Raw genomic sequence first — 13433 nt, 5'->3', positions numbered from 1 at the left:
CCATATGTCAGTGTGTATCAGTGTGTGTGTCAGTGTGTATTATTGTGTATCAGTGTGTATTACTGTGTATCAGTGTGTTTCAGTGTGTATTACTGTGTATCAGTGTGTATTACTGTGTATCAGTGTGTTTCAGTGTGTATTACTGTGTATCAGTGTGTATTACTGTGTATCAGTGTGTATTATTGTGTATCAGTGTGTATTATTGTGTATCAGTGTGTATCACTGTGTATTATTATGCATCCATATGTCAGTGTGTATCAGTGTGTGTGTCAGTGTGTATTATTGTGTATCAGTGTGTATCAGTGTGTATTACTGTCTATCAGTGTGTATTACTGTGTATCAGGGTGTTTCAGTGTGTATTACTGTGTATCAGTGTGTTTCAGCGTGTATTACTGTGTATCAGTGTGTATTATTGTGTATCAGTGTGTATTATTTTGTATCAGTGTGTATTACTGTGTATCAGTGTGTTTCAGTGTGTATTACTGTGTATCAGTGTGTATTATTGTGTATCAGTGTGTATTATTGTGTATCAGTGTGTATCACTGTGTATTATTATGTATCAGTGTGTATTACTGTGTATCAGTGTGTATTACTGTTTATCAGTGTGTTTCAGTGTGTATTATTGTGTATCAGTGTGTATCACTGTGTATTATTATGTATCCATATGTCAGTGTGTATCAGTGTGTGTGTCAGTGTGTATTACTGTGTATCAGTGTGTATTACTGTGTATCAGTGTGTTTCAGTGTGTATTATTATGTATCAGTGTGTATTACTGTGTATCAGTGTGTATTACTGTGTATCAGTGTGTTTCAGTGTGTATTATTGTGTATCAGTGTGTATCACTGTGTATTATTATGTATCCATATGTCAGTGTGTATCAGTGTGTGTGTCAGTGTGTATTACTGTGTATCCGTATGTCAGTGTGTATTACTGTGTATCAGTGTGTGTCAGTGTGTATTATTATGTATCAGTGTGTATCAGTGTGTGTGTCAGTGTGTATTACTGTGTATCCGTATGTCAGTGTGTATTACTGTGTATCAGTGTGTGTCAGTGTGTATTATTATGTATCAGTGTGTGTCAGTGTGTATTATTGTGTATCAGTGTGTGTCAGTGTGTATTATTGTGTATCAGTGTGTTTCAGTGTGTATTATTGTGTATCAGTGTGTTTCAGTGTGTATTATTATGTATCAGTGTGTTTCAGTGTGTATTATTGTGTATCAGTGTGTATTATTGTGTATCAGTGTGTTTCAGTGTGTATTATTGTGTATCAGTGTGTTTCAGTGTGTATTATTGTGTATCAGTGTGTTTCAGTGTGTATTATTATGTATCAGTGTGTTTCAGTGTGTATTATTGTGTATCCATATGTCAGTGTGTATTATTATGTATCAGTGTGTTTCAGTGTATATTATTGTGTATCCATATGTCAGTGTGTATTATTGTGTATCCATATGTCAGTGTGTATTATTATGTATCAGTGTGTTTCAGTGTGTATTATTATGTATCAGTGTGTTTCAGTGTGTATTATTGTGTATCCATATGTCAGTGTGTATTACTGTGTATCAGTGTGTTTCAGTGTATATTATTATGTATCAGTGTGTTTCAGTGTGTATTACTGTGTATCCGTATGTCAGTGTGTATTATTGTGTATCAGTGTGTATTATTATGTATCCGTATGTCAGTGTGTATTATTGTGTATCAGTGTGTATCAGTGTGTATTATTGTGTATCAGTGTGTATTATATATCCATATGTCAGTGTGTATTATTGTGTATCAGTGTGTTTCAGTGTGTATTACTGTGTATCCGTATGTCAGTGTGTATTATTGTGTATCAGTGTGTTTCAGTGTGTATTATTGTGTATCAGTGTGTTTCAGTGTGTATTATTGTGTATCAGTGTGTTTCAGTGTGTATTATTGTGTATCAGTGTGTTTCAGTGTGTATTATTATGTATCAGTGTGTTTCAGTGTGTATTATTATGTATCAGTGTGTTTCAGTGTGTATTATATATCCGTATGTCAGTGTGTATTATTGTGTATCAGTGTGTTTCAGTGTGTATTACTGTGTATCAGTGTGTATTATATATCCGTATGTCAGTGTGTATTATTGTGTATCAGTGTGTTTCAGTGTGTATTACTGTGTATCAGTGTGTTTCAGTGTGTATTATTGTGTATCAGTGTGTTTCAGTGTATATTATTATGTATCAGTGTGTTTCAGTGTGTATTATTGTGTATCAGTGTGTTTCAGTGTATATTATTATGTATCAGTGTGTTTCAGTGTGTATTACTGTGTATCCGTATGTCAGTGTGTATTATTGTGTATCAGTGTGTATTACTGTGTATCCGTATGTCAGTGTGTATTATTGTGTATCAGTGTGTATTACTGTGTATCCGTATGTCAGTGTGTATTATTGTGTATCAGTGTGTATTATTGTGTATCAGTGTGTATTATTGTGTATCAGTGTGTATTATTGTGTATCAGTGTGTATTATTATGTATCCGTATGTCAGTGTGTATTATTGTGTATCAGTGTGTATTATTGTGTATCAGTGTGTATTATTATGTATCCGTATGTCAGTGTGTATTATTGTGTATCAGTGTGTATTATTGTGTATCAGTGTGTATTATATATCCATATGTCAGTGTGTATTATTGTGTATCAGTGTGTTTCAGTGTGTATCAGTGTGTTTCAGTGTGTATTATTGTGTATCAGTGTGTTTCAGTGTGTATCAGTGTGTTTCAGTGTGTATTATTATGTATCAGTGTGTTTCAGTGTGTATTACTGTGTATCAGTGTGTATTATATATCCGTATGTCAGTGTGTATTATTGTGTATCAGTGTGTTTCAGTGTGTATTACTGTGTATCCGTATGTCAGTGTGTATTATTGTGTATCAGTGTGTTTCAGTGTGTATCAGTGTGTTTCAGTGTGTATTATTGTGTATCAGTGTGTTTCAGTGTGTATCAGTGTGTTTCAGTGTGTATTATTATGTATCAGTGTGTTTCAGTGTGTATTACTGTGTATCAGTGTGTATTATATATCCGTATGTCAGTGTGTATTATTGTGTATCAGTGTGTTTCAGTGTGTATTACTGTGTATCCGTATGTCAGTGTGTTTTAGTGTGTATCAGTGTGTTTCAGTGTGTATTATTGTGTATCAGTGTGTTTCAGTGTGTATTATTATGTATCAGTGTGTTTCAGTGTGTATTATTATGTATCAGTGTGTTTCAGTGTGTATTATTGTGTATCAGTGTGTTTCAGTGTGTATTATTGTGTATCAGTGTGTTTCAGTGTGTATTATTATGTATCAGTGTGTTTCAGTGTGTATTACTGTGTATTACTGTGTGTCTGTATGTCAGTGTGTATTATTGTGTATCAGTGTGTTTCAGTGTGTATTATTGTGTATCAGTGTGTTTCAGTGTGTATTACTGTGTATTACTGTGTGTCTGTATGTCAGTGTGTATTACTGTGTATCAGTGTGTTTCAGTGTGTATTATTGTGTATCAGTGTGTTTCAGTGTGTATTATTGTGTATCAGTGTGTTTCAGTGTGTATTATTATGTATCAGTGTGTATTACTGTGTATCAGTGTGTATTATATATCCGTATGTCAGTGTGTATTATTGTGTATCAGTGTGTTTCAGTGTGTATTACTGTGTATCCGTATGTCAGTGTGTATTATTGTGTATCAGTGTGTTTCAGTGTGTATCAGTGTGTTTCAGTGTGTATTATTGTGTATCAGTGTGTTTCAGTGTGTATCAGTGTGTTTCAGTGTGTATTATTATGTATCAGTGTGTTTCAGTGTGTATTACTGTGTATCAGTGTGTATTATATATCCGTATGTCAGTGTGTATTATTGTGTATCAGTGTGTTTCAGTGTGTATTACTGTGTATCCGTATGTCAGTGTGTTTTAGTGTGTATCAGTGTGTTTCAGTGTGTATTATTGTGTATCAGTGTGTTTCAGTGTGTATTATTATGTATCAGTGTGTTTCAGTGTGTATTATTATGTATCAGTGTGTTTCAGTGTGTATTATTGTGTATCAGTGTGTTTCAGTGTGTATTATTGTGTATCAGTGTGTTTCAGTGTGTATTATTGTGTATCAGTGTGTTTCAGTGTGTATTACTGTGTATTACTGTGTGTCTGTATGTCAGTGTGTATTATTGTGTATCAGTGTGTTTCAGTGTGTATTATTGTGTATCAGTGTGTTTCAGTGTGTATTATTGTGTATCAGTGTGTTTCCAGTGTGTATTATTGTGTATCAGTGTGTTTCAGTGTGTATTACTGTGTATTACTGTGTGTCTGTATGTCAGTGTGTATTATTGTGTATCAGTGTGTTTCAGTGTGTATTACTGTGTATCAGTGTGTTTCAGTGTGTATTATTATGTATCAGTGTGTTTCAGTGTGTATTATTGTGTATCAGTGTGTTTCAGTGTGTATTATTATGTATCAGTGTGTATTATTGTGTATCAGTGTGTTTCACTGTGTATTGTGTGTATCAGTGTGTTCAATGTGTATTATTGTGTATCAGTGTGTTTCATTGTGTATTATTATGTATCAGTGTGTTTCAGTGTGTATTACTGTGTATTACTGTGTGTCTGTATGTCAGTGTGTATTATTGTGTATCAGTGTGTTTCAGTGTGTATTATTGTGTATCAGTGTGTTTCAGTGTGTATTACTGTGTATTACTGTGTGTCTGTATGTCAGTGTGTATTATTGTGTATCAGTGTGTTTCAGTGTGTATTATTGTGTATCAGTGTGTTTCAGTGTGTATTATTATGTATCAGTGTGTATTACTGTGTATCAGTGTGTTTCAGTGTGTATTATTGTGTATCAGTGTGTTTCAATGTGTATTATTGTGTATCAGTGTGTTTCAGTGTGTATTATTATGTATCAGTGTGTTTCAGTGTGTATTACTGTGTATTACTGTGTGTCTGTATGTCAGTGTGTATTATTGTGTATCAGTGTGTTTCAGTGTGTATTACTGTGTATCAGTGTGTTTCAGTGTGCATTATTATGTATCAGTGTGTTTCAGTGTGTATTACTGTGTATCAGTGTGTTTCAGTGTGTATTATTGTGTATCAGTGTGTTTCAGTGTGTATTATTGTGTATCAGTGTGTTTCAGTGTGTATTATTATGTATCAGTGTGTATTACTGTGTATCAGTGTGTTTCAGTGTGTATTATTATGTATCAGTGTGTATTACTGTGTATCAGTGTGTTTCAGTGTGTTTTATTATGTATCAGTGTGTATTATTGTGTATCAGTGTGTTTCAGTGTGTATTATTATGTATCAGTGTGTATTACTGTGTATCAGTGTGTTTCAGTGTGTATTATTGTGTATCAGTGTGTTTCAGTGTGTATTATTGTGTATCAGTGTGTTTCAGTGTGTATTATTGTGTATCAGTGTGTTTCAGTGTGTATCAGTGTGTATTACTGTGTGTCTGTATGTCAGTGTGTATTATTGTGTATCAGTGTGTTTCAGTGTGTATTATTGTGTATCAGTGTGTTTCAGTGTGTATTACTGTGTATCAGTGTGTTTCAGTGTGTATTATTATGTATCAGTGTGTTTCAGTGTGTATTATTGTGTATCAGTGTGTTTCAGTGTGTATTATTGTGTATCAGTGTGTTTCAGTGTGTATTATTGTGTATCAGTGTGTTTCAGTGTGTATTATTGTGTATCAGTGTGTTTCAGTGTGTATTATTGTGTATCAGTGTGTTTCAGTGTGTATTATTGTGTATCAGTGTGTTTCAGTGTGTATTATTATGTATCAGTGTGTATTACTGTGTATCAGTGTGTTTCAGTGTGTATTATTATGTATCAGTGTGTATTACTGTGTATCAGTGTGTATTACTGTGTATCAGTGTGTTTCAGTGTGTATTATTATGTATCAGTGTGTATTACTGTGTATCAGTGTGTTTCAGTGTGTATTATTGTGTATCAGTGTGTTTCAGTGTGTATTATTGTGTATCAGTGTGTTTCAGTGTGTATCAGTGTGTATTACTGTGTGTCTGTATGTCAGTGTGTATTATTGTGTATCAGTGTGTTTCAGTGTGTATTATTGTGTATCAGTGTGTTTCAGTGTGTATTATTATGTATCAGTGTGTTTCAGTGTGTATTATTATGTATCAGTGTGTTTCAGTGTGTATTATTGTGTATCAGTGTGTTTCAGTGTGTATTACTGTGTATCAGTGTGTATTACTGTGTTTCAGTGTGTATTACTGTGTATCAGTGTGTATTATTGTGTATCAGTGTGTATTACTGTGTTTCAGTGTGTTTCAGTGTGTATTACTGTGTATCAGTGTGTATTACTGTGTATCAGTGTGTATTATTGTGTATCAGTGTGTATTACTGTGTTTCAGTGTGTTTCAGTGTGTTTCAGTGTGTATTACTGTGTATCAGTGTGTATTATTGTGTATCAGTGTGTATTACTGTGTATCAGTGTGTTTCAGTGTGTATTACTGTGTATCAGTGTGTATTATTGTGTATCAGTGTGTATTACTGTGTTTCAGTGTGTTTCAGTGTGTATTACTGTGTATCAGTGTGTATTATTGTGTATCAGTGTGTATTACTGTGTATCAGTGTGTTTCAGTGTGTATTACTGTGTATCAGTGTGTATTATTGTGTATCAGTGTGTATTACTGTGTTTCAGTGTGTTTCAGTGTGTATTACTGTGTATCAGTGTGTATTATTGTGTATCAGTGTGTATTACTGTGTATCAGTGTGTTTCAGTGTGTATTACTGTGTATCAGTGTGTATTTTTGTGTATCAGTGTGTATTATTGTGTATCAGTGTGTATTACTGTGTTTCAGTGTGTTTCAGTGTGTTTCAGTGTGTATTACTGTGTATCAGTGTGTATTATTGTGTATCAGTGTGTATTACTGTGTATCAGTGTGTTTCAGTGTGTATTACTGTGTATCAGTGTGTATTATTGTGTATCAGTGTGTATTACTGTGTATCAGTGTGTTTCAGTGTGTATTACTGTGTATCAGTGTGTTTCAGTGTGTATTACTGTGTATCAGTGTGTATTACTGTGTATCAGTGTGTATTATTGTGTATCAGTGTGTATTACTGTGTATCAGTGTGTATTACTGTGTTTCAGTGTGTTTCAGTGTGTTTCAGTGTGTATTACTGTGTATCAGTGTGTATTATTGTGTATCAGTGTGTATTACTGTGTTTCAGTGTGTTTCAGTGTGTTTCAGTGTGTATTACTGTGTATCAGTGTGTATTATTGTGTATCAGTGTGTATTATTGTGTATCAGTGTGTATTACTGTGTATCAGTGTGTTTCAGTGTGTATTACTGTGTATCAGTGTGTATTACTGTGTATCAGTGTGTATTATTGTGTATTAGTGTGTATCACTGTGTATTATTATGCATCCATATGTCAGTGTGTATCAGTGTGTGTGTCAGTGTGTATTATTGTGTATCAGTGTGTATCAGTGTGTATTACTGTGTATCAGTGTGTATTACTGTGTATCAGTGTGTTTCAGTGTGTATTACTGTGTATCAGTGTGTATTACTGTGTTTCAGTGTGTTTCAGTGTGTATTACTGTGTATCAGTATGTATCACTGTGTATTATTATGCATCCATATGTCAGTGTGTATCAGTGTGTGTGTCAGTGTGTATTATTGTGTATCAGTGTGTTTCAGTGTGTATTACTGTGTATCAGTGTGTTTCAGTGTGTATTACTGTGTATCAGTGTGTATTATTGTGTATCAGTGTGTATTACTGTGTTTCAGTGTGTATTATTGTGTATCAGTGTGTATTATTGTGTATCACTGTGTATTATTATGCATCCATATGTCAGTGTGTATCAGTGTGTGTGTCAGTGTGTATTACTGTGTATCCGTATGTCAGTGTGTATTACTGTGTATCAGTGTGTGTCAGTGTGTATTACTGTGTATCCATGTGTGTCAGTGTGTATTATTATTTATCAGTGTGTATCAGTGTGTATTACTGTGTATCAGTGTGTATTACTGTGTATCAGTGTGTTTCAGTGTGTATTACTGTGTATCAGTGTGTATTACTGTGTATCAGTGTGTATTATTGTGTATCAGTGTGTATTATTGTGTATCAGTGTGTATCACTGTGTATTATTATGCATCCATATGTCAGTGTGTATCAGTGTGTGTGTCAGTGTGTATTATTGTGTATCAGTGTGTATCAGTGTGTATTACTGTGTATCAGTGTGTTTCAGTGTGTATTACTGTGTATCAGTGTGTATTACTGTGTATCAGTGTGTTTCAGTGTGTATTACTGTGTATCAGTGTGTATTACTGTGTATCAGTGTGTATTATTGTGTATCAGTGTGTATTATTGTGTATCAGTGTGTATCACTGTGTATTATTATGCATCCATATGTCAGTGTGTATCAGTGTGTGTGTCAGTGTGTATTATTGTGTATCAGTGTGTATCAGTGTGTATTACTGTCTATCAGTGTGTATTACTGTGTATCAGTGTGTTTCAGTGTGTATTACTGTGTATCAGTGTGTTTCAGCATGTATTACTGTGTATCAGTGTGTATTATTGTGTATCAGTGTGTATTATTTTGTATCAGTGTGTATTACTGTGTATCAGTGTGTTTCAGTGTGTATTACTGTGTATCAGTGTGTATTATTGTGTATCAGTGTGTATTATTGTGTATCAGTGTGTATCAGTGTGTATTATTATGTATCAGTGTGTATTACTGTGTATCAGTGTGTATTACTGTTTATCAGTGTGTTTCAGTGTGTATTATTGTGTATCAGTGTGTATCACTGTGTATTATTATGTATCCATATGTCAGTGTGTATCAGTGTGTGTGTCAGTGTGTATTACTGTGTATCAGTGTGTATTACTGTGTATCAGTGTGTTTCAGTGTGTATTATTATGTATCAGTGTGTATTACTGTGTATCAGTGTGTATTACTGTGTATCAGTGTGTTTCAGTGTGTATTATTGTGTATCAGTGTGTATCACTGTGTATTATTATGTATCCATATGTCAGTGTGTATCAGTGTGTGTGTCAGTGTGTATTACTGTGTATCCGTATGTCAGTGTGTATTACTGTGTATCAGTGTGTGTCAGTGTGTATTATTATGTATCAGTGTGTGTCAGTGTGTATTATTGTGTATCAGTGTGTGTCAGTGTGTATTATTGTGTATCAGTGTGTTTCAGTGTGTATTATTGTGTATCAGTGTGTTTCAGTGTGTATTATTATGTATCAGTGTGTTTCAGTGTGTATTATTGTGTATCAGTGTGTTTCAGTGTGTATTATTGTGTATCAGTGTGTTTCAGTGTGTATTATTGTGTATCAGTGTGTTTCAGTGTGTATTATTGTGTATCAGTGTGTTTCAGTGTGTATTATTATGTATCAGTGTGTTTCAGTGTGTATTATTGTGTATCCATATGTCAGTGTGTATTATTATGTATCAGTGTGTTTCAGTGTATATGATTATGTATCAGTGTGTTTCAGTGTATATTATTGTGTATCCATATGTCAGTGTGTATTATTGTGTATCCATATGTCAGTGTGTATTATTATGTATCAGTGTGTTTCAGTGTGTATTATTATGTATCAGTGTGTTTCAGTGTGTATTATTGTGTATCCATATGTCAGTGTGTATTACTGTGTATCAGTGTGTTTCAGTGTATATTATTATGTATCAGTGTGTTTCAGTGTGTATTACTGTGTATCCGTATGTCAGTGTGTATTATTGTGTATCAGTGTGTATTATTATGTATCCGTATGTCAGTGTGTATTATTGTGTATCAGTGTGTATCAGTGTGTATTATTGTGTATCAGTGTGTATTATATATCCATATGTCAGTGTGTATTATTGTGTATCAGTGTGTTTCAGTGTGTATTACTGTGTATCCGTATGTCAGTGTGTATTATTGTGTATCAGTGTGTTTCAGTGTGTATTATTGTGTATCAGTGTGTTTCAGTGTGTATTATTGTGTATCAGTGTGTTTCAGTGTGTATTATTGTGTATCAGTGTGTTTCAGTGTGTATTATTATGCATCAGTGTGTTTCAGTGTGTATTATTATGTATCAGTGTGTTTCAGTGTGTATTATATATCCGTATGTCAGTGTGTATTATTGTGTATCAGTGTGTTTCAGTGTGTATTACTGTGTATCAGTGTGTATTATATATCCGTATGTCAGTGTGTATTATTGTGTATCAGTGTGTTTCAGTGTGTATTACTGTGTATCAGTGTGTTTCAGTGTGTATTATTGTGTATCAGTGTGTTTCAGTGTATATTATTATGTATCAGTGTGTTTCAGTGTGTATTATTGTGTATCAGTGTGTTTCAGTGTGTATTACTGTGTATCCGTATGTCAGTGTGTATTATTGTGTATCAGTGTGTATTACTGTGTATCCGTATGTCAGTGTGTATTATTGTGTATCAGTGTGTATTACTGTGTATCCGTATGTCAGTGTGTATTATTGTGTATCAGTGTGTATTATTGTGTATCAGTGTGTATTATTGTGTATCAGTGTGTATTATTATGTATCCGTATGTCAGTGTGTATTATTGTGTATCAGTGTGTATTATTGTGTATCAGTGTGTATTATTATGTATCCGTATGTCAGTGTGTATTATTGTGTATCAGTGTGTATCAGTGTGTATTATTGTGTATCAGTGTGTATTATATATCCATATGTCAGTGTGTATTATTGTGTATCAGTGTGTTTCAGTGTGTATCAGTGTGTTTCAGTGTGTATTATTGTGTATCAGTGTGTTTCAGTGTGTATCAGTGTGTTTCAGTGTGTATTATTATGTATCAGTGTGTTTCAGTGTGTATTACTGTGTATCAGTGTGTATTATATATCCGTATGTCAGTGTGTATTATTGTGTATCAGTGTGTTTCAGTGTGTATTACTGTGTATCCGTATGTCAGTGTGTATTATTGTGTATCAGTGTGTTTCAGTGTGTATTACTGTGTATCAGTGTGTATTATATATCCGTATGTCAGTGTGTATTATTGTGTATCAGTGTGTTTCAGTGTGTATTACTGTGTATCCGTATGTCAGTGTGTTTTAGTGTGTATCAGTGTGTTTCAGTGTGTATTATTGTGTATCAGTGTGTTTCAGTGTGTATTATTATGTATCAGTGTGTTTCAGTGTGTATTATTATGTATCAGTGTGTTTCAGTGTGTATTATTGTGTATCAGTGTGTTTCAGTGTGTATTATTGTGTATCAGTGTGTTTCAGTGTGTATTATTGTGTATCAGTGTGTTTCAGTGTGTATTACTGTGTATTACTGTGTGTCTGTATGTCAGTGTGTATTATTGTGTATCAGTGTGTTTCAGTGTGTATTATTGTGTATCAGTGTGTTTCAGTGTGTATTATTGTGTATCAGTGTGTTTCAGTGTGTATTATTGTGTATCAGTGTGTTTCAGTGTGTATTACTGTGTATTACTGTGTGTCTGTATGTCAGTGTGTATTATTGTGTATCAGTGTGTTTCAGTGTGTATTACTGTGTATCAGTGTGTTTCAGTGTGTATTATTATGTATCAGTGTGTTTCAGTGTGTATTATTGTGTATCAGTGTGTTTCAGTGTGTATTATTATGTATCAGTGTGTATTATTGTGTATCAGTGTGTTTCAGTGTGTATTATTGTGTATCAGTGTGTTTCAATGTGTATTATTGTGTATCAGTGTGTTTCAGTGTGTATTATTATGTATCAGTGTGTTTCAGTGTGTATTACTGTGTATTACTGTGTGTCTGTACGTCAGTGTGTATTATTGTGTATCAGTGTGTTTCAGTGTGTATTATTGTGTATCAGTGTGTTTCAGTGTGTATTACTGTGTATTACTGTGTGTCTGTATGTCAGTGTGTATTATTGTGTATCAGTGTGTTTCAGTGTGTATTATTGTGTATCAGTGTGTTTCAGTGTGTATTATTATGTATCAGTATGTATTACTGTGTATCAGTGTGTTTCAATGTGTATTATTGTGTATCAGTGTGTTTCAGTGTGTATTATTATGTATCAGTGTGTTTCAGTGTGTATTACTGTGTATTACTGTGTGTCTGTATGTCAGTGTGTATTATTGTGTATCAGTGTGTTTCAGAGTGTATTACTGTGTATCAGTGTGTTTCAGTGTGTATTATTATGTATCAGTGTGTTTCAGTGTGTATTATTGTGTATCAGTGTGTTTCAGTGTGTATTATTATGTATCAGTGTGTATTACTGTGTATCAGTGTGTTTCAGTGTGTATTATTATGTATCAGTGTGTATTACTGTGTATCAGTGTGTTTCAGTGTGTATTATTGTGTATCAGTGTGTTTCAGTGTGTATTATTGTGTATCAGTGTGTTTCAGTGTGTATTATTATGTATCAGTGTGTATTACTGTGTATCAGTGTGTTTCAGTGTGTATTATTATGTATCAGTGTGTATTACTGTGTATCAGTGTGTTTCAGTGTGTATTATTATGTATCAGTGTGTATTATTGTGTATCAGTGTGTTTCAGTGTGTATTATTGTGTATCAGTGTGTTTCAGTGTGTATTATTGTGTATCAGTGTGTTTCAGTGTGTATTATTGTGTATCAGTGTGTTTCAGTGTGTATCAGTGTGTATTACTGTGTGTCTGTATGTCAGTGTGTATTATTGTGTATCAGTGTGTTTCAGTGTGTATTATTGTGTATCAGTGTGTTTCAGTGTGTATTACTGTGTATCAGTGTGTTTCAGTGTGTATTATTATGTATCAGTGTGTTTCAGTGTGTATTATTGTGTATCAGTGTGTTTCAGTGTGTATTATTGTGTATCAGTGTGTTTCAGTGTGTATTATTGTGTATCAGTGTGTTTCAGTGTGTATTATTGTGTATCAGTGTGTTTCAGTGTGTATTATTGTGTATCAGTGTGTTTCAGTGTGTATTATTGTGTATCAGTGTGTTTCAGTGTGTATTATTATGTATCAGTGTGTATTACTGTGTATCAGTGTGTTTCAGTGTGTATTATTATGTATCAGTGTGTATTACTGTGTATCAGTGTGTTTCAGTGTGTATTATTATGTATCAGTGTGTATTACTGTGTATCAGTGTGTTTCAGTGTGTATTATTATGTATCAGTGTGTATTACTGTGTATCAGTGTGTTTCAGTGTGTATTATTGTGTATCAGTGTGTTTCAGTGTGTATTATTGTGTATCAGTGTGTTTCAGTGTGTATCAGTGTGTATTACTGTGTGTCTGTATGTCAGTGTGTATTATTGTGTATCAGTGTGTTTCAGTGTGTATTATTGTGTATCAGTGTGTTTCAGTGTGTATTATTGTGTATCAGTGTGTTTCAGTGTGTATTATTATGTATCAGTGTGTTTCAGTGTGTATTATTATGTATCAGTGTGATTCAGTGTGTATTATTGTGTATCAGTGTGTTTCAGTGTGTATTATTATGTATCAGTGTGTTTCAGTGTGTATTATTGTGTATCAGTGTGTATTATTGTGTATCAGTGTGTATTA

The sequence above is a fragment of the Hemibagrus wyckioides genome, linkage group LG28, assembly GCF_019097595.1.
Source record: "Hemibagrus wyckioides isolate EC202008001 linkage group LG28, SWU_Hwy_1.0, whole genome shotgun sequence".
Lineage (NCBI taxonomy): Eukaryota > Metazoa > Chordata > Actinopteri > Siluriformes > Bagridae > Hemibagrus > Hemibagrus wyckioides.
This window is presented reverse-complemented; position numbering follows the sequence as displayed.